This window comes from Chiloscyllium punctatum, chromosome 18, assembly GCF_047496795.1.
Source record: "Chiloscyllium punctatum isolate Juve2018m chromosome 18, sChiPun1.3, whole genome shotgun sequence".
In the NCBI taxonomy this organism is placed as follows: domain Eukaryota; kingdom Metazoa; phylum Chordata; class Chondrichthyes; order Orectolobiformes; family Hemiscylliidae; genus Chiloscyllium; species Chiloscyllium punctatum.
This window is the reverse complement of record NC_092756.1, coordinates 80389294-80408988: the sequence shown is the minus strand read 5'-3', so window position 1 is coordinate 80408988 and position 19695 is coordinate 80389294. Positions and strand designations below refer to the sequence as shown.

The window sequence follows — 19695 nt, the reverse complement described above, 5'->3', positions numbered from 1 at the left end:
TACGTCGGGAGATCAGCTCCCTCCCCATTCTACACAGAGAGTCGGATACAAGTGGAGAGGAGATTGAAAGTGGACGATAAAGAAAGGGTGCACGGACGTAATTCACTTTTCACAACGTTTCAGATTGATGTGGAATGCCAAGGAGCGAATCCTGTACGTGTGGGAAACAATGATTCGCTTTTATGGGCAAGCGACACGAACACAAGGGGAGGAAATGAATAGGATCTTTCTGTCAAGGCCAACATTTCTTCTTGCCCATCCCGAGATCACCTTGGCTGTGAGCTGCTCTCTCGAACCGCTGCAGTCCACGTGCTGTCGGTAGCCCCGCGATGCTGTTTGGGCGGGGATTCCAGATTTTGACCCAGTGACACCGGAGGAACAACGATATATTTGCAATTCAGGACAGCGCGTGCCTCGGGGAAGAACTTGCGAACGGTGGTGTTCCCGTGGATCTGCTGCCGTCATCCTTCAAGGCTGTGTCGGCCATGAGTTTGGAAGGTGCTGCCTGTGGAATTCTGGTCAACCTTGTAGACGCCGGGGGAACCACCCTGCCGCTGTCCCCGATCGCCGGGAGAAACCTCTCTGCAGTCGACCTGACGGCGCTCCCATGGCGGCTCCGGCCCGTGCCATCCGATTGGTCGTCAGCGCGATCTACGCGGCTACGTAACAGATGGACGGAAAACCACGGGGAAAGCACAGCGACGGCTGCAAAGCGATCTTCCGATCTGGTTGGGAATCTCGGAAGGTACGCGGTAAGGGAATAAACGAACTTTGAATATCGTCAAACTGACGGAAAGGATAGTCGGCAAAGGTGACCCCCACCGTTAGAGTATCAATGTGCTATCGCTTCTCGGCCTTTTGGCTCGGAATATGTGTAGTTTCTGTTCTTATCGGTTTAATCGCTGATACCTCCCGAAGGTGGGAGTGTTTGTATTAAATGGATTTTTGGAGCAGGGAGATGGCTGAAGGGCTTGCTCTGTCCTCTCCGTGTATCAGCCTGGTATTGCAGTGTTTCCAGGAACGGTGCAGCCTACCAGCCAAGTTCAAAAGCAGGTGAATGGAATGTGAATCTCTTGCCTTTGCTAGTTTGCCGTGTCGATCGCAGCGATCGTTCCATCGATTGTCTTTTCAGTTGCATGAAACTATCATCTTTTGTTGCCAGTTTTCCGTCTTGTGATCCTGCTCTGCAGTTACCCGATGAAGGCGCGGCACGCTGAAAGCCAGGACAGGGTAACCCCGCCCCGGTATCCGCGGCCCAAACGTGCTACAGGGAACATTCTGGAACCAGGGGGCTGCCAGGAAGGTAACTTTGCAATTTAAATGAATGGGTTTGCCCCTATCCGCCGTTTCGGGCTTCTGCGGTCGGTCTTGGAACGTATCCCACCGATGGTACGGCGGTGGGGGGTGTGGGGTGGGGTGGGGCGGGGTGACTGCTGTACTTCCAAATAACCCCGTTGGGCTGTAACCTGGTGTTGTGGGATTTTTCACACTGTCAAATCAGGTTGTGGGATCCCATAACTCAGCCAATGTCAAATGGCTATCAGATCAGCCCCCACAACCCCTTCCCCACCCATCCCCCCCCCCCCCCACACCGACGCATCAAATTTATCCGAATATTTTCTTGAACAAGAAAGAAGTGTCTTTGGTCTGTTTCCTGAATAGAGTGAAACCCCCCAGCTCTGTTTGTTTCTTCGCAAACTACTGTACGGAAGCAACCTGCTTTAGCGGCTACGTCTGTACGTAAAGATTATTCACACAGACCATCGCCCGAGGCTGGAACTCACTTCAGCTCCCTGGGGCCACGAGGCAGCCGTACTGAACGATGAGCCACTGTGCCACCCGTACGATTTGGAATGGTTTGTAATCATTTGCGGTGCAAGTAGCAAAATAGTCGTCGGTTTGTCAACTGGATCGGCTTAAAATGTTCTCAGCGATCTGCGGTAACGTGAACGGAGATGTCAAATCGAGCTGCTTGTGGCGATGAGGTGCGCTTGCAGCGTGACGTGTTTACGTCGGGAGATCAGCTCCCTCCCCATTCTACACAGAGAGTCGGATACAAGTGGAGAGGAGATTGAAAGTGGACGATAAAGAAAGGGTGCACGGACGTAATTCACTTTTCACAACGTTTCAGATTGATGTGGAATGCCAAGGAGCGAATCCTGTACGTGTGGGAAACAATGATTCGCTTTTATGGGCAAGCTACACGAACACAAGGGGAGGAAATGAATAGGATCTTTCTGTCAAGGCCAACATTTCTTCTTGCCCATCCCGAGATCACCTTGGCTGTGAGCTGCTCTCTCGAACCGCTGCAGTCCACGTGCTGTCGGTAGCCCCGCGATGCTGTTTGGGCGGGGATTCCAGATTTTGACCCAGTGACACCGGAGGAACAACGATATATTTGCAATTCAGGACAGCGCGTGCCTCGGGGAAGAACTTGCGAACGGTGGTGTTCCCGTGGATCTGCTGCCGTCATCCTTCAAGGCTGTGTCGGCCATGAGTTTGGAAGGTGCTGCCTGTGGAATTCTGGTCAACCTTGTAGACGCCGGGGGAACCACCCTGCCGCTGTCCCCGATCGCCGGGAGAAACCTCTCTGCAGTCGACCTGACGGCGCTCCCATGGCGGCTCCGGCCCGTGCCATCCGATTGGTCGTCAGCGCCATCTACGCGGCTACGTAACAGATGGACGGAAAACCACGGGGAAAGCACAGCGACGGCTGCAAAGCGATCTTCCGATCTGGTTGGGAATCTCGGAAGGTACGCGGTAAGGGAATAAACGAACTTTGAATATCGTCAAACTGACGGAAAGGATAGTCGGCAAAGGTGACCCCCACCGTTAGAGTATCAATGTGCTATCGCTTCTCGGCCTTTTGGCTCGGAATATGTGTAGTTTCTGTTCTTATCGGTTTAATCGCTGATACCTCCCGAAGGTGGGAGTGTTTGTATTAAATGGATTTTTGGAGCAGGGAGATGGCTGAAGGGCTTGCTCTGTCCTCTCCGTGTATCAGCCTGGTATTGCAGTGTTTCCAGGAACGGTGCAGCCTACCAGCCAAGTTCAAAAGCAGGTGAATGGAATGTGAATCTCTTGCCTTTGCTAGTTTGCCGTGTCGATCGCAGCGATCGTTCCATCGATTGTCTTTTCAGTTGCATGAAACTATCATCTTTTGTTGCCAGTTTTCCGTCTTGTGATCCTGCTCTGCAGTTACCCGATGAAGGCGCGGCACGCTGAAAGCCAGGACAGGGTAACCCCGCCCCGGTATCCGCGGCCCAAACGTGCTACAGGGAACATTCTGGAACCAGGGGGCTGCCAGGAAGGTAACTTTGCAATTTAAATGAATGGGTTTGCCCCTATCCGCCGTTTCGGGCTTCTGCGGTCGGTCTTGGAACGTATCCCACCGATGGTACGGCGGTGGGGGGTGTGGGGTGGGGTGGGGCGGGGTGACTGCTGTACTTCCAAATAACCCCGTTGGGCTGTAACCTGGTGTTGTGGGATTTTTCACACTGTCAAATCAGGTTGTGGGATCCCATAACTCAGCCAATGTCAAATGGCTATCAGATCAGCCCCCACAACCCCTTCCCCACCCATCCCCCCCCCCCCCACACCGACGCATCAAATTTATCCGAATATTTTCTTGAACAAGAAAGAAGTGTCTTTGGTCTGTTTCCTGAATAGAGTGAAACCCCCCAGCTCTGTTTGTTTCTTCGCAAACTACTGTACGGAAGCAACCTGCTTTAGCGGCTACGTCTGTACGTAAAGATTATTCACACAGACCATCGCCCGAGGCTGGAACTCACTTCAGCTCCCTGGGGCCACGAGGCAGCCGTACTGAACGATGAGCCACTGTGCCACCCGTACGATTTGGAATGGTTTGTAATCATTTGCGGTGCAAGTAGCAAAATAGTCGTCGGTTTGTCAACTGGATCGGCTTAAAATGTTCTCAGCGATCTGCGGTAACGTGAACGGAGATGTCAAATCGAGCTGCTTGTGGCGATGAGGTGCGCTTGCAGCGTGACGTGTTTACGTCGGGAGATCAGCTCCCTCCCCATTCTACACAGAGAGTCGGATACAAGTGGAGAGGAGATTGAAAGTGGACGATAAAGAAAGGGTGCACGGACGTAATTCACTTTTCACAACGTTTCAGATTGATGTGGAATGCCAAGGAGCGAATCCTGTACGTGTGGGAAACAATGATTCGCTTTTATGGGCAAGCTACACGAACACAAGGGGAGGAAATGAATAGGATCTTTCTGTCAAGGCCAACATTTCTTCTTGCCCATCCCGAGATCACCTTGGCTGTGAGCTGCTCTCTCGAACCGCTGCAGTCCACGTGCTGTCGGTAGCCCCGCGATGCTGTTTGGGCGGGGATTCCAGATTTTGACCCAGTGACACCGGAGGAACAACGATATATTTGCAATTCAGGACAGCGCGTGCCTCGGGGAAGAACTTGCGAACGGTGGTGTTCCCGTGGATCTGCTGCCGTCATCCTTCAAGGCTGTGTCGGCCATGAGTTTGGAAGGTGCTGCCTGTGGAATTCTGGTCAACCTTGTAGACGCCGGGGGAACCACCCTGCCGCTGTCCCCGATCGCCGGGAGAAACCTCTCTGCAGTCGACCTGACGGCGCTCCCATGGCGGCTCCGGCCCGTGCCATCCGATTGGTCGTCAGCGCCATCTACGCGGCTACGTAACAGATGGACGGAAAACCACGGGGAAAGCACAGCGACGGCTGCAAAGCGATCTTCCGATCTGGTTGGGAATCTCGGAAGGTACGCGGTAAGGGAATAAACGAACTTTGAATATCGTCAAACTGACGGAAAGGATAGTCGGCAAAGGTGACCCCCACCGTTAGAGTATCAATGTGCTATCGCTTCTCGGCCTTTTGGCTCGGAATATGTGTAGTTTCTGTTCTTATCGGTTTAATCGCTGATACCTCCCGAAGGTGGGAGTGTTTGTATTAAATGGATTTTTGGAGCAGGGAGATGGCTGAAGGGCTTGCTCTGTCCTCTCCGTGTATCAGCCTGGTATTGCAGTGTTTCCAGGAACGGTGCAGCCTACCAGCCAAGTTCAAAAGCAGGTGAATGGAATGTGAATCTCTTGCCTTTGCTAGTTTGCCGTGTCGATCGCAGCGATCGTTCCATCGATTGTCTTTTCAGTTGCATGAAACTATCATCTTTTGTTGCCAGTTTTCCGTCTTGTGATCCTGCTCTGCAGTTACCCGATGAAGGCGCGGCACGCTGAAAGCCAGGACAGGGTAACCCCGCCCCGGTATCCGCGGCCCAAACGTGCTACAGGGAACATTCTGGAACCAGGGGGCTGCCAGGAAGGTAACTTTGCAATTTAAATGAATGGGTTTGCCCCTATCCGCCGTTTCGGGCTTCTGCGGTCGGTCTTGGAACGTATCCCACCGATGGTACGGCGGTGGGGGGTGTGGGGTGGGGTGGGGCGGGGTGACTGCTGTACTTCCAAATAACCCCGTTGGGCTGTAACCTGGTGTTGTGGGATTTTTCACACTGTCAAATCAGGTTGTGGGATCCCATAACTCAGCCAATGTCAAATGGCTATCAGATCAGCCCCCACAACCCCTTCCCCACCCATCCCCCCCCCCCCCCACACCGACGCATCAAATTTATCCGAATATTTTCTTGAACAAGAAAGAAGTGTCTTTGGTCTGTTTCCTGAATAGAGTGAAACCCCCCAGCTCTGTTTGTTTCTTCGCAAACTACTGTACGGAAGCAACCTGCTTTAGCGGCTACGTCTGTACGTAAAGATTATTCACACAGACCATCGCCCGAGGCTGGAACTCACTTCAGCTCCCTGGGGCCACGAGGCAGCCGTACTGAACGATGAGCCACTGTGCCACCCGTACGATTTGGAATGGTTTGTAATCATTTGCGGTGCAAGTAGCAAAATAGTCGTCGGTTTGTCAACTGGATCGGCTTAAAATGTTCTCAGCGATCTGCGGTAACGTGAACGGAGATGTCAAATCGAGCTGCTTGTGGCGATGAGGTGCGCTTGCAGCGTGACGTGTTTACGTCGGGAGATCAGCTCCCTCCCCATTCTACACAGAGAGTCGGATACAAGTGGAGAGGAGATTGAAAGTGGACGATAAAGAAAGGGTGCACGGACGTAATTCACTTTTCACAACGTTTCAGATTGATGTGGAATGCCAAGGAGCGAATCCTGTACGTGTGGGAAACAATGATTCGCTTTTATGGGCAAGCGACACGAACACAAGGGGAGGAAATGAATAGGATCTTTCTGTCAAGGCCAACATTTCTTCTTGCCCATCCCGAGATCACCTTGGCTGTGAGCTGCTCTCTCGAACCGCTGCAGTCCACGTGCTGTCGGTAGCCCCGCGATGCTGTTTGGGCGGGGATTCCAGATTTTGACCCAGTGACACCGGAGGAACAACGATATATTTGCAATTCAGGACAGCGCGTGCCTCGGGGAAGAACTTGCGAACGGTGGTGTTCCCGTGGATCTGCTGCCGTCATCCTTCAAGGCTGTGTCGGCCATGAGTTTGGAAGGTGCTGCCTGTGGAATTCTGGTCAACCTTGTAGACGCCGGGGGAACCACCCTGCCGCTGTCCCCGATCGCCGGGAGAAACCTCTCTGCAGTCGACCTGACGGCGCTCCCATGGCGGCTCCGGCCCGTGCCATCCGATTGGTCGTCAGCGCGATCTACGCGGCTACGTAACAGATGGACGGAAAACCACGGGGAAAGCACAGCGACGGCTGCAAAGCGATCTTCCGATCTGGTTGGGAATCTCGGAAGGTACGCGGTAAGGGAATAAACGAACTTTGAATATCGTCAAACTGACGGAAAGGATAGTCGGCAAAGGTGACCCCCACCGTTAGAGTATCAATGTGCTATCGCTTCTCGGCCTTTTGGCTCGGAATATGTGTAGTTTCTGTTCTTATCGGTTTAATCGCTGATACCTCCCGAAGGTGGGAGTGTTTGTATTAAATGGATTTTTGGAGCAGGGAGATGGCTGAAGGGCTTGCTCTGTCCTCTCCGTGTATCAGCCTGGTATTGCAGTGTTTCCAGGAACGGTGCAGCCTACCAGCCAAGTTCAAAAGCAGGTGAATGGAATGTGAATCTCTTGCCTTTGCTAGTTTGCCGTGTCGATCGCAGCGATCGTTCCATCGATTGTCTTTTCAGTTGCATGAAACTATCATCTTTTGTTGCCAGTTTTCCGTCTTGTGATCCTGCTCTGCAGTTACCCGATGAAGGCGCGGCACGCTGAAAGCCAGGACAGGGTAACCCCGCCCCGGTATCCGCGGCCCAAACGTGCTACAGGGAACATTCTGGAACCAGGGGGCTGCCAGGAAGGTAACTTTGCAATTTAAATGAATGGGTTTGCCCCTATCCGCCGTTTCGGGCTTCTGCGGTCGGTCTTGGAACGTATCCCACCGATGGTACGGCGGTGGGGGGTGTGGGGTGGGGTGGGGCGGGGTGACTGCTGTACTTCCAAATAACCCCGTTGGGCTGTAACCTGGTGTTGTGGGATTTTTCACACTGTCAAATCAGGTTGTGGGATCCCATAACTCAGCCAATGTCAAATGGCTATCAGATCAGCCCCCACAACCCCTTCCCCACCCATCCCCCCCCCCCCCCACACCGACGCATCAAATTTATCCGAATATTTTCTTGAACAAGAAAGAAGTGTCTTTGGTCTGTTTCCTGAATAGAGTGAAACCCCCCAGCTCTGTTTGTTTCTTCGCAAACTACTGTACGGAAGCAACCTGCTTTAGCGGCTACGTCTGTACGTAAAGATTATTCACACAGACCATCGCCCGAGGCTGGAACTCACTTCAGCTCCCTGGGGCCACGAGGCAGCCGTACTGAACGATGAGCCACTGTGCCACCCGTACGATTTGGAATGGTTTGTAATCATTTGCGGTGCAAGTAGCAAAATAGTCGTCGGTTTGTCAACTGGATCGGCTTAAAATGTTCTCAGCGATCTGCGGTAACGTGAACGGAGATGTCAAATCGAGCTGCTTGTGGCGATGAGGTGCGCTTGCAGCGTGACGTGTTTACGTCGGGAGATCAGCTCCCTCCCCATTCTACACAGAGAGTCGGATACAAGTGGAGAGGAGATTGAAAGTGGACGATAAAGAAAGGGTGCACGGACGTAATTCACTTTTCACAACGTTTCAGATTGATGTGGAATGCCAAGGAGCGAATCCTGTACGTGTGGGAAACAATGATTCGCTTTTATGGGCAAGCGACACGAACACAAGGGGAGGAAATGAATAGGATCTTTCTGTCAAGGCCAACATTTCTTCTTGCCCATCCCGAGATCACCTTGGCTGTGAGCTGCTCTCTCGAACCGCTGCAGTCCACGTGCTGTCGGTAGCCCCGCGATGCTGTTTGGGCGGGGATTCCAGATTTTGACCCAGTGACACCGGAGGAACAACGATATATTTGCAATTCAGGACAGCGCGTGCCTCGGGGAAGAACTTGCGAACGGTGGTGTTCCCGTGGATCTGCTGCCGTCATCCTTCAAGGCTGTGTCGGCCATGAGTTTGGAAGGTGCTGCCTGTGGAATTCTGGTCAACCTTGTAGACGCCGGGGGAACCACCCTGCCGCTGTCCCCGATCGCCGGGAGAAACCTCTCTGCAGTCGACCTGACGGCGCTCCCATGGCGGCTCCGGCCCGTGCCATCCGATTGGTCGTCAGCGCCATCTACGCGGCTACGTAACAGATGGACGGAAAACCACGGGGAAAGCACAGCGACGGCTGCAAAGCGATCTTCCGATCTGGTTGGGAATCTCGGAAGGTACGCGGTAAGGGAATAAACGAACTTTGAATATCGTCAAACTGACGGAAAGGATAGTCGGCAAAGGTGACCCCCACCGTTAGAGTATCAATGTGCTATCGCTTCTCGGCCTTTTGGCTCGGAATATGTGTAGTTTCTGTTCTTATCGGTTTAATCGCTGATACCTCCCGAAGGTGGGAGTGTTTGTATTAAATGGATTTTTGGAGCAGGGAGATGGCTGAAGGGCTTGCTCTGTCCTCTCCGTGTATCAGCCTGGTATTGCAGTGTTTCCAGGAACGGTGCAGCCTACCAGCCAAGTTCAAAAGCAGGTGAATGGAATGTGAATCTCTTGCCTTTGCTAGTTTGCCGTGTCGATCGCAGCGATCGTTCCATCGATTGTCTTTTCAGTTGCATGAAACTATCATCTTTTGTTGCCAGTTTTCCGTCTTGTGATCCTGCTCTGCAGTTACCCGATGAAGGCGCGGCACGCTGAAAGCCAGGACAGGGTAACCCCGCCCCGGTATCCGCGGCCCAAACGTGCTACAGGGAACATTCTGGAACCAGGGGGCTGCCAGGAAGGTAACTTTGCAATTTAAATGAATGGGTTTGCCCCTATCCGCCGTTTCGGGCTTCTGCGGTCGGTCTTGGAACGTATCCCACCGATGGTACGGCGGTGGGGGGTGTGGGGTGGGGTGGGGCGGGGTGACTGCTGTACTTCCAAATAACCCCGTTGGGCTGTAACCTGGTGTTGTGGGATTTTTCACACTGTCAAATCAGGTTGTGGGATCCCATAACTCAGCCAATGTCAAATGGCTATCAGATCAGCCCCCACAACCCCTTCCCCACCCATCCCCCCCCCCCCCCACACCGACGCATCAAATTTATCCGAATATTTTCTTGAACAAGAAAGAAGTGTCTTTGGTCTGTTTCCTGAATAGAGTGAAACCCCCCAGCTCTGTTTGTTTCTTCGCAAACTACTGTACGGAAGCAACCTGCTTTAGCGGCTACGTCTGTACGTAAAGATTATTCACACAGACCATCGCCCGAGGCTGGAACTCACTTCAGCTCCCTGGGGCCACGAGGCAGCCGTACTGAACGATGAGCCACTGTGCCACCCGTACGATTTGGAATGGTTTGTAATCATTTGCGGTGCAAGTAGCAAAATAGTCGTCGGTTTGTCAACTGGATCGGCTTAAAATGTTCTCAGCGATCTGCGGTAACGTGAACGGAGATGTCAAATCGAGCTGCTTGTGGCGATGAGGTGCGCTTGCAGCGTGACGTGTTTACGTCGGGAGATCAGCTCCCTCCCCATTCTACACAGAGAGTCGGATACAAGTGGAGAGGAGATTGAAAGTGGACGATAAAGAAAGGGTGCACGGACGTAATTCACTTTTCACAACGTTTCAGATTGATGTGGAATGCCAAGGAGCGAATCCTGTACGTGTGGGAAACAATGATTCGCTTTTATGGGCAAGCGACACGAACACAAGGGGAGGAAATGAATAGGATCTTTCTGTCAAGGCCAACATTTCTTCTTGCCCATCCCGAGATCACCTTGGCTGTGAGCTGCTCTCTCGAACCGCTGCAGTCCACGTGCTGTCGGTAGCCCCGCGATGCTGTTTGGGCGGGGATTCCAGATTTTGACCCAGTGACACCGGAGGAACAACGATATATTTGCAATTCAGGACAGCGCGTGCCTCGGGGAAGAACTTGCGAACGGTGGTGTTCCCGTGGATCTGCTGCCGTCATCCTTCAAGGCTGTGTCGGCCATGAGTTTGGAAGGTGCTGCCTGTGGAATTCTGGTCAACCTTGTAGACGCCGGGGGAACCACCCTGCCGCTGTCCCCGATCGCCGGGAGAAACCTCTCTGCAGTCGACCTGACGGCGCTCCCATGGCGGCTCCGGCCCGTGCCATCCGATTGGTCGTCAGCGCCATCTACGCGGCTACGTAACAGATGGACGGAAAACCACGGGGAAAGCACAGCGACGGCTGCAAAGCGATCTTCCGATCTGGTTGGGAATCTCGGAAGGTACGCGGTAAGGGAATAAACGAACTTTGAATATCGTCAAACTGACGGAAAGGATAGTCGGCAAAGGTGACCCCCACCGTTAGAGTATCAATGTGCTATCGCTTCTCGGCCTTTTGGCTCGGAATATGTGTAGTTTCTGTTCTTATCGGTTTAATCGCTGATACCTCCCGAAGGTGGGAGTGTTTGTATTAAATGGATTTTTGGAGCAGGGAGATGGCTGAAGGGCTTGCTCTGTCCTCTCCGTGTATCAGCCTGGTATTGCAGTGTTTCCAGGAACGGTGCAGCCTACCAGCCAAGTTCAAAAGCAGGTGAATGGAATGTGAATCTCTTGCCTTTGCTAGTTTGCCGTGTCGATCGCAGCGATCGTTCCATCGATTGTCTTTTCAGTTGCATGAAACTATCATCTTTTGTTGCCAGTTTTCCGTCTTGTGATCCTGCTCTGCAGTTACCCGATGAAGGCGCGGCACGCTGAAAGCCAGGACAGGGTAACCCCGCCCCGGTATCCGCGGCCCAAACGTGCTACAGGGAACATTCTGGAACCAGGGGGCTGCCAGGAAGGTAACTTTGCAATTTAAATGAATGGGTTTGCCCCTATCCGCCGTTTCGGGCTTCTGCGGTCGGTCTTGGAACGTATCCCACCGATGGTACGGCGGTGGGGGGTGTGGGGTGGGGTGGGGCGGGGTGACTGCTGTACTTCCAAATAACCCCGTTGGGCTGTAACCTGGTGTTGTGGGATTTTTCACACTGTCAAATCAGGTTGTGGGATCCCATAACTCAGCCAATGTCAAATGGCTATCAGATCAGCCCCCACAACCCCTTCCCCACCCATCCCCCATCCCCCCCCCACCCCCACACCGACGCATCAAATTTATCCGAATATTTTCTTGAACAAGAAAGAAGTGTCTTTGGTCTGTTTCCTGAATAGAGTGAAACCCCCCAGCTCTGTTTGTTTCTTCGCAAACTACTGTACGGAAGCAACCTGCTTTAGCGGCTACGTCTGTACGTAAAGATTATTCACACAGACCATCGCCCGAGGCTGGAACTCACTTCAGCTCCCTGGGGCCACGAGGCAGCCGTACTGAACGATGAGCCACTGTGCCACCCGTACGATTTGGAATGGTTTGTAATCATTTGCGGTGCAAGTAGCAAAATAGTCGTCGGTTTGTCAACTGGATCGGCTTAAAATGTTCTCAGCGATCTGCGGTAACGTGAACGGAGATGTCAAATCGAGCTGCTTGTGGCGATGAGGTGCGCTTGCAGCGTGACGTGTTTACGTCGGGAGATCAGCTCCCTCCCCATTCTACACAGAGAGTCGGATACAAGTGGAGAGGAGATTGAAAGTGGACGATAAAGAAAGGGTGCACGGACGTAATTCACTTTTCACAACGTTTCAGATTGATGTGGAATGCCAAGGAGCGAATCCTGTACGTGTGGGAAACAATGATTCGCTTTTATGGGCAAGCTACACGAACACAAGGGGAGGAAATGAATAGGATCTTTCTGTCAAGGCCAACATTTCTTCTTGCCCATCCCGAGATCACCTTGGCTGTGAGCTGCTCTCTCGAACCGCTGCAGTCCACGTGCTGTCGGTAGCCCCGCGATGCTGTTTGGGCGGGGATTCCAGATTTTGACCCAGTGACACCGGAGGAACAACGATATATTTGCAATTCAGGACAGCGCGTGCCTCGGGGAAGAACTTGCGAACGGTGGTGTTCCCGTGGATCTGCTGCCGTCATCCTTCAAGGCTGTGTCGGCCATGAGTTTGGAAGGTGCTGCCTGTGGAATTCTGGTCAACCTTGTAGACGCCGGGGGAACCACCCTGCCGCTGTCCCCGATCGCCGGGAGAAACCTCTCTGCAGTCGACCTGACGGCGCTCCCATGGCGGCTCCGGCCCGTGCCATCCGATTGGTCGTCAGCGCCATCTACGCGGCTACGTAACAGATGGACGGAAAACCACGGGGAAAGCACAGCGACGGCTGCAAAGCGATCTTCCGATCTGGTTGGGAATCTCGGAAGGTACGCGGTAAGGGAATAAACGAACTTTGAATATCGTCAAACTGACGGAAAGGATAGTCGGCAAAGGTGACCCCCACCGTTAGAGTATCAATGTGCTATCGCTTCTCGGCCTTTTGGCTCGGAATATGTGTAGTTTCTGTTCTTATCGGTTTAATCGCTGATACCTCCCGAAGGTGGGAGTGTTTGTATTAAATGGATTTTTGGAGCAGGGAGATGGCTGAAGGGCTTGCTCTGTCCTCTCCGTGTATCAGCCTGGTATTGCAGTGTTTCCAGGAACGGTGCAGCCTACCAGCCAAGTTCAAAAGCAGGTGAATGGAATGTGAATCTCTTGCCTTTGCTAGTTTGCCGTGTCGATCGCAGCGATCGTTCCATCGATTGTCTTTTCAGTTGCATGAAACTATCATCTTTTGTTGCCAGTTTTTCGTCTTGTGATCCTGCTCTGCAGTTACCCGATGAAGGCGCGGCACGCTGAAAGCCAGGACAGGGTAACCCCGCCCCGGTATCCGCGGCCCAAACGTGCTACAGGGAACATTCTGGAACCAGGGGGCTGCCAGGAAGGTAACTTTGCAATTTAAATGAATGGGTTTGCCCCTATCCGCCGTTTCGGGCTTCTGCGGTCGGTCTTGGAACGTATCCCACCGATGGTACGGCGGTGGGGGGTGTGGGGTGGGGTGGGGCGGGGTGACTGCTGTACTTCCAAATAACCCCGTTGGGCTGTAACCTGGTGTTGTGGGATTTTTCACACTGTCAAATCAGGTTGTGGGATCCCATAACTCAGCCAATGTCAAATGGCTATCAGATCAGCCCCCACAACCCCTTCCCCACCCATCCCCCCCCCCCCCCACACCGACGCATCAAATTTATCCGAATATTTTCTTGAACAAGAAAGAAGTGTCTTTGGTCTGTTTCCTGAATAGAGTGAAACCCCCCAGCTCTGTTTGTTTCTTCGCAAACTACTGTACGGAAGCAACCTGCTTTAGCGGCTACGTCTGTACGTAAAGATTATTCACACAGACCATCGCCCGAGGCTGGAACTCACTTCAGCTCCCTGGGGCCACGAGGCAGCCGTACTGAACGATGAGCCACTGTGCCACCCGTACGATTTGGAATGGTTTGTAATCATTTGCGGTGCAAGTAGCAAAATAGTCGTCGGTTTGTCAACTGGATCGGCTTAAAATGTTCTCAGCGATCTGCGGTAACGTGAACGGAGATGTCAAATCGAGCTGCTTGTGGCGATGAGGTGCGCTTGCAGCGTGACGTGTTTACGTCGGGAGATCAGCTCCCTCCCCATTCTACACAGAGAGTCGGATACAAGTGGAGAGGAGATTGAAAGTGGACGATAAAGAAAGGGTGCACGGACGTAATTCACTTTTCACAACGTTTCAGATTGATGTGGAATGCCAAGGAGCGAATCCTGTACGTGTGGGAAACAATGATTCGCTTTTATGGGCAAGCTACACGAACACAAGGGGAGGAAATGAATAGGATCTTTCTGTCAAGGCCAACATTTCTTCTTGCCCATCCCGAGATCACCTTGGCTGTGAGCTGCTCTCTCGAACCGCTGCAGTCCACGTGCTGTCGGTAGCCCCGCGATGCTGTTTGGGCGGGGATTCCAGATTTTGACCCAGTGACACCGGAGGAACAACGATATATTTGCAATTCAGGACAGCGCGTGCCTCGGGGAAGAACTTGCGAACGGTGGTGTTCCCGTGGATCTGCTGCCGTCATCCTTCAAGGCTGTGTCGGCCATGAGTTTGGAAGGTGCTGCCTGTGGAATTCTGGTCAACCTTGTAGACGCCGGGGGAACCACCCTGCCGCTGTCCCCGATCGCCGGGAGAAACCTCTCTGCAGTCGACCTGACGGCGCTCCCATGGCGGCTCCGGCCCGTGCCATCCGATTGGTCGTCAGCGCCATCTACGCGGCTACGTAACAGATGGACGGAAAACCACGGGGAAAGCACAGCGACGGCTGCAAAGCGATCTTCCGATCTGGTTGGGAATCTCGGAAGGTACGCGGTAAGGGAATAAACGAACTTTGAATATCGTCAAACTGACGGAAAGGATAGTCGGCAAAGGTGACCCCCACCGTTAGAGTATCAATGTGCTATCGCTTCTCGGCCTTTTGGCTCGGAATATGTGTAGTTTCTGTTCTTATCGGTTTAATCGCTGATACCTCCCGAAGGTGGGAGTGTTTGTATTAAATGGATTTTTGGAGCAGGGAGATGGCTGAAGGGCTTGCTCTGTCCTCTCCGTGTATCAGCCTGGTATTGCAGTGTTTCCAGGAACGGTGCAGCCTACCAGCCAAGTTCAAAAGCAGGTGAATGGAATGTGAATCTCTTGCCTTTGCTAGTTTGCCGTGTCGATCGCAGCGATCGTTCCATCGATTGTCTTTTCAGTTGCATGAAACTATCATCTTTTGTTGCCAGTTTTCCGTCTTGTGATCCTGCTCTGCAGTTACCCGATGAAGGCGCGGCACGCTGAAAGCCAGGACAGGGTAACCCCGCCCCGGTATCCGCGGCCCAAACGTGCTACAGGGAACATTCTGGAACCAGGGGGCTGCCAGGAAGGTAACTTTGCAATTTAAATGAATGGGTTTGCCCCTATCCGCCGTTTCGGGCTTCTGCGGTCGGTCTTGGAACGTATCCCACCGATGGTACGGCGGTGGGGGGTGTGGGGTGGGGTGGGGCGGGGTGACTGCTGTACTTCCAAATAACCCCGTTGGGCTGTAACCTGGTGTTGTGGGATTTTTCACACTGTCAAATCAGGTTGTGGGATCCCATAACTCAGCCAATGTCAAATGGCTATCAGATCAGCCCCCACAACCCCTTCCCCACCCATCCCCCCCCCCCCCCACACCGACGCATCAAATTTATCCGAATATTTTCTTGAACAAGAAAGAAGTGTCTTTGGTCTGTTTCCTGAATAGAGTGAAACCCCCCAGCTCTGTTTGTTTCTTCGCAAACTACTGTACGGAAGCAACCTGCTTTAGCGGCTACGTCTGTACGTAAAGATTATTCACACAGACCATCGCCCGAGGCTGGAACTCACTTCAGCTCCCTGGGGCCACGAGGCAGCCGTACTGAACGATGAGCCACTGTGCCACCCGTACGATTTGGAATGGTTTGTAATCATTTGCGGTGCAAGTAGCAAAATAGTCGTCGGTTTGTCAACTGGATCGGCTTAAAATGTTCTCAGCGATCTGCGGTAACGTGAACGGAGATGTCAAATCGAGCTGCTTGTGGCGATGAGGTGCGCTTGCAGCGTGACGTGTTTACGTCGGGAGATCAGCTCCCTCCCCATTCTACACAGAGAGTCGGATACAAGTGGAGAGGAGATTGAAAGTGGACGATAAAGAAAGGGTGCACGGACGTAATTCACTTTTCACAACGTTTCAGATTGATGTGGAATGCCAAGGAGCGAATCCTGTACGTGTGGGAAACAATGATTCGCTTTTATGGGCAAGCTACACGAACACAAGGGGAGGAAATGAATAGGATCTTTCTGTCAAGGCCAACATTTCTTCTTGCCCATCCCGAGATCACCTTGGCTGTGAGCTGCTCTCTCGAACCGCTGCAGTCCACGTGCTGTCGGTAGCCCCGCGATGCTGTTTGGGCGGGGATTCCAGATTTTGACCCAGTGACACCGGAGGAACAACGATATATTTGCAATTCAGGACAGCGCGTGCCTCGGGGAAGAACTTGCGAACGGTGGTGTTCCCGTGGATCTGCTGCCGTCATCCTTCAAGGCTGTGTCGGCCATGAGTTTGGAAGGTGCTGCCTGTGGAATTCTGGTCAACCTTGTAGACGCCGGGGGAACCACCCTGCCGCTGTCCCCGATCGCCGGGAGAAACCTCTCTGCAGTCGACCTGACGGCGCTCCCATGGCGGCTCCGGCCCGTGCCATCCGATTGGTCGTCAGCGCCATCTACGCGGCTACGTAACAGATGGACGGAAAACCACGGGGAAAGCACAGCGACGGCTGCAAAGCGATCTTCCGATCTGGTTGGGAATCTCGGAAGGTACGCGGTAAGGGAATAAACGAACTTTGAATATCGTCAAACTGACGGAAAGGATAGTCGGCAAAGGTGACCCCCACCGTTAGAGTATCAATGTGCTATCGCTTCTCGGCCTTTTGGCTCGGAATATGTGTAGTTTCTGTTCTTATCGGTTTAATCGCTGATACCTCCCGAAGGTGGGAGTGTTTGTATTAAATGGATTTTTGGAGCAGGGAGATGGCTGAAGGGCTTGCTCTGTCCTCTCCGTGTATCAGCCTGGTATTGCAGTGTTTCCAGGAACGGTGCAGCCTACCAGCCAAGTTCAAAAGCAGGTGAATGGAATGTGAATCTCTTGCCTTTGCTAGTTTGCCGTGTCGATCGCAGCGATCGTTCCATCGATTGTCTTTTCAGTTGCATGAAACTATCATCTTTTGTTGCCAGTTTTCCGTCTTGTGATCCTGCTCTGCAGTTACCCGATGAAGGCGCGGCACGCTGAAAGCCAGGACAGGGTAACCCCGCCCCGGTATCCGCGGCCCAAACGTGCTACAGGGAACATTCTGGAACCAGGGGGCTGCCAGGAAGGTAACTTTGCAATTTAAATGAATGGGTTTGCCCCTATCCGCCGTTTCGGGCTTCTGCGGTCGGTCTTGGAACGTATCCCACCGATGGTACGGCGGTGGGGGGTGTGGGGTGGGGTGGGGCGGGGTGACTGCTGTACTTCCAAATAACCCCGTTGGGCTGTAACCTGGTGTTGTGGGATTTTTCACACTGTCAAATCAGGTTGTGGGATCCCATAACTCAGCCAATGTCAAATGGCTATCAGATCAGCCCCCACAACCCCTTCCCCACCCATCCCCCATCCCCCCCCCACCCCCACACCGACGCATCAAATTTATCCGAATATTTTCTTGAACAAGAAAGAAGTGTCTTTGGTCTGTTTCCTGAATAGAGTGAAACCCCCCAGCTCTGTTTGTTTCTTCGCAAACTACTGTACGGAAGCAACCTGCTTTAGCGGCTACGTCTGTACGTAAAGATTATTCACACAGACCATCGCCCGAGGCAGGAACTCACTTCAGCTCCCTGGGGCCACGAGGCAGCCGTACTGAACGATGAGCCACTGTGCCACCCGTACGATTTGGAATGGTTTGTAATCATTTGCGGTGCAAGTAGCAAAATAGTCGTCAGTTTGTCAACTGGATCGGCTTAAAATGTTCTCAGCGATCTGCGGTAACGTGAACGGAGATGTCAAATCGAGCTGCTTGTGGCGATGAGGTGCGCTTGCAGCGTGACGTGTTTACGTCGGGAGATCAGCTCCCTCCCCATTCTACACAGAGAGTCGGATACAAGTGGAGAGGAGATTGAAAGTGGACGATAAAGAAAGGGTGCACGGACGTAATTCACTTTTCACGACGTTTCAGATTGATGTGGAATGCCAAGGAGCGAATCCTGTACGTGTGGGAAACAATGATTCGCGTTTATGGGCAAGCTACACGAACGCAAGGGGAGGAAATGAATAGGATCTTTCTGTCAAGGCCAACATTTCTTCTTGCCCATCCCGAGATCACCTTGGCGGTGAGCTGCTCTCTCGAACCGCTGCAGTCCACGTGCTGTCGGTAGCCCCGCGATGCTGTTTGGGCGGGGATTCCAGATTTTGACCCAGTGACACCGGAGGAACAACGATATATTTGCAATTCAGGACAGCGCGTGCCTCGGGGGAGAACTTGCGAACGGTGGTGTTCCCGTGGATCTGCTGCCGTCATCCTTCAAGGCTGTGTCGGCCATGAGTTTGGAAGGTGCTGCCTGTGGAATTCTGGTCAACCTTGTAGACGCCGGGGGAACCACCCTGCCGCTGTCCCCGATCGCCGGGAGAAACCTCTCTGCAGTCGACCTGACGTGCGCTCCCATGGCGGCTCCGGCCCGTGCCATCCGATTGGTCGTCAGCGCCATCTACGCGGCTACGTAACAGATGGACGGAAAACCACGGGGAAAGCACAGCGACGGCTGCAAAGCGATCTTCCGATCTGGTTGGAAATCTCGGAAGGTACGCGGTAAGGGAATAAACGAACTTTGAATATCGTCAAACTGACGGAAAGGATAGTCGGCAAAGGTGACCCCCACCGTTAGAGTATCAATGTGCTATCGCTTCTCGGCCTTTTGGCTCGGAATATGTGTAGTTTCTGTTCTTATCGGTTTAATCGCTGATACCTCCCGAAGGTGGGAGTGTTTGTATTAAATGGATTTTTGGAGCAGGGAGATGGCTGAAGGGCTTGCTCTGTCCTCTCCGTGTATCAGCCTGGTATTGCAGTGTTTCCAGGAACGGTGCAGCCTACCAGCCAAGTTCAAAAGCAGGTGAATGGAATGTGAATCTCTTGCCTTTGCTAGTTTGCCGTGTCGATCGCAGCGATCGTTCCATCGATTGTCTTTTCAGTTGCATGAAACTATCATCTTTTGTTGCCAGTTTTCCGTCTTGTGATCCTGCTCTGCAGTTACCCGATGAAGGCGCGGCACGCTGAAAGCCAGGACAGGGTAACCCCGCCCCGGTATCCGCGGCCCAAACGTGCTACAGGGAACATTCTGGAACCAGGGGGCTGCCAGGAAGGTAACTTTGCAATTTAAATGAATGGGTTTGCCCCTATCCGCCGTTTCGGGCTTCTGCGGTCGGTCTTGGAACGTATCCCACCGATGGTACGGAGGTGGGGCGGGGGGGTGACTGCTGTACTTCCAAATAACCCCGTTGGGCTGTAACCTGGTGTTGTGGGATTTTTCACACTGTCAAATCAGGTTGTGGGATCCCATAACTCAGCCAATGTCAAATGGCTATCAGATCAGCCCCCACAACCCCTTCCCCACCCATCCCCCATCCCCCCCCCACCCCCACACCGACGCATCAAATTTATCCGAAT

General features: G+C 52.9%; 10 non-coding genes across 10 annotated transcripts; all 10 read left to right on the top strand.

Moving 5' to 3' along the window:
* The first annotated feature begins 842 nt into the window (after nucleotides 1-842).
* On the top strand, nucleotides 843-1034 carry LOC140489464 (U2 spliceosomal RNA). The gene has a single exon (XR_011963150.1). It is a non-coding gene; the product is annotated as a U2 spliceosomal RNA (small nuclear RNA).
* Nucleotides 1035-2850: 1816 nt separating this feature from the next.
* Nucleotides 2851-3042, top strand: LOC140489463 (U2 spliceosomal RNA). The gene has a single exon (XR_011963149.1). It is a non-coding gene; the product is annotated as a U2 spliceosomal RNA (small nuclear RNA).
* Nucleotides 3043-4857: 1815 nt separating this feature from the next.
* LOC140489461 (U2 spliceosomal RNA) lies at nucleotides 4858-5049 on the top strand. Its single transcript, XR_011963147.1, has one exon. It is a non-coding gene; the product is annotated as a U2 spliceosomal RNA (small nuclear RNA).
* Nucleotides 5050-6865: 1816 nt separating this feature from the next.
* On the top strand, nucleotides 6866-7057 carry LOC140489460 (U2 spliceosomal RNA). Its single transcript, XR_011963145.1, has one exon. It is a non-coding gene; the product is annotated as a U2 spliceosomal RNA (small nuclear RNA).
* A 1816-nt stretch (nucleotides 7058-8873) lies between these two features.
* On the top strand, nucleotides 8874-9065 carry LOC140489459 (U2 spliceosomal RNA). Its single transcript, XR_011963144.1, has one exon. It is a non-coding gene; the product is annotated as a U2 spliceosomal RNA (small nuclear RNA).
* A 1816-nt stretch (nucleotides 9066-10881) lies between these two features.
* LOC140489458 (U2 spliceosomal RNA) lies at nucleotides 10882-11073 on the top strand. Its single transcript, XR_011963143.1, has one exon. It is a non-coding gene; the product is annotated as a U2 spliceosomal RNA (small nuclear RNA).
* Nucleotides 11074-12897: 1824 nt separating this feature from the next.
* Nucleotides 12898-13089, top strand: LOC140489457 (U2 spliceosomal RNA). Its single transcript, XR_011963142.1, has one exon. It is a non-coding gene; the product is annotated as a U2 spliceosomal RNA (small nuclear RNA).
* Nucleotides 13090-14905: 1816 nt separating this feature from the next.
* On the top strand, nucleotides 14906-15097 carry LOC140489456 (U2 spliceosomal RNA). Its single transcript, XR_011963141.1, has one exon. It is a non-coding gene; the product is annotated as a U2 spliceosomal RNA (small nuclear RNA).
* Nucleotides 15098-16913: 1816 nt separating this feature from the next.
* LOC140489454 (U2 spliceosomal RNA) lies at nucleotides 16914-17105 on the top strand. Its single transcript, XR_011963140.1, has one exon. It is a non-coding gene; the product is annotated as a U2 spliceosomal RNA (small nuclear RNA).
* Nucleotides 17106-18930: 1825 nt separating this feature from the next.
* On the top strand, nucleotides 18931-19122 carry LOC140489453 (U2 spliceosomal RNA). The gene has a single exon (XR_011963139.1). It is a non-coding gene; the product is annotated as a U2 spliceosomal RNA (small nuclear RNA).
* Nucleotides 19123-19695: the final 573 nt, after the last annotated feature.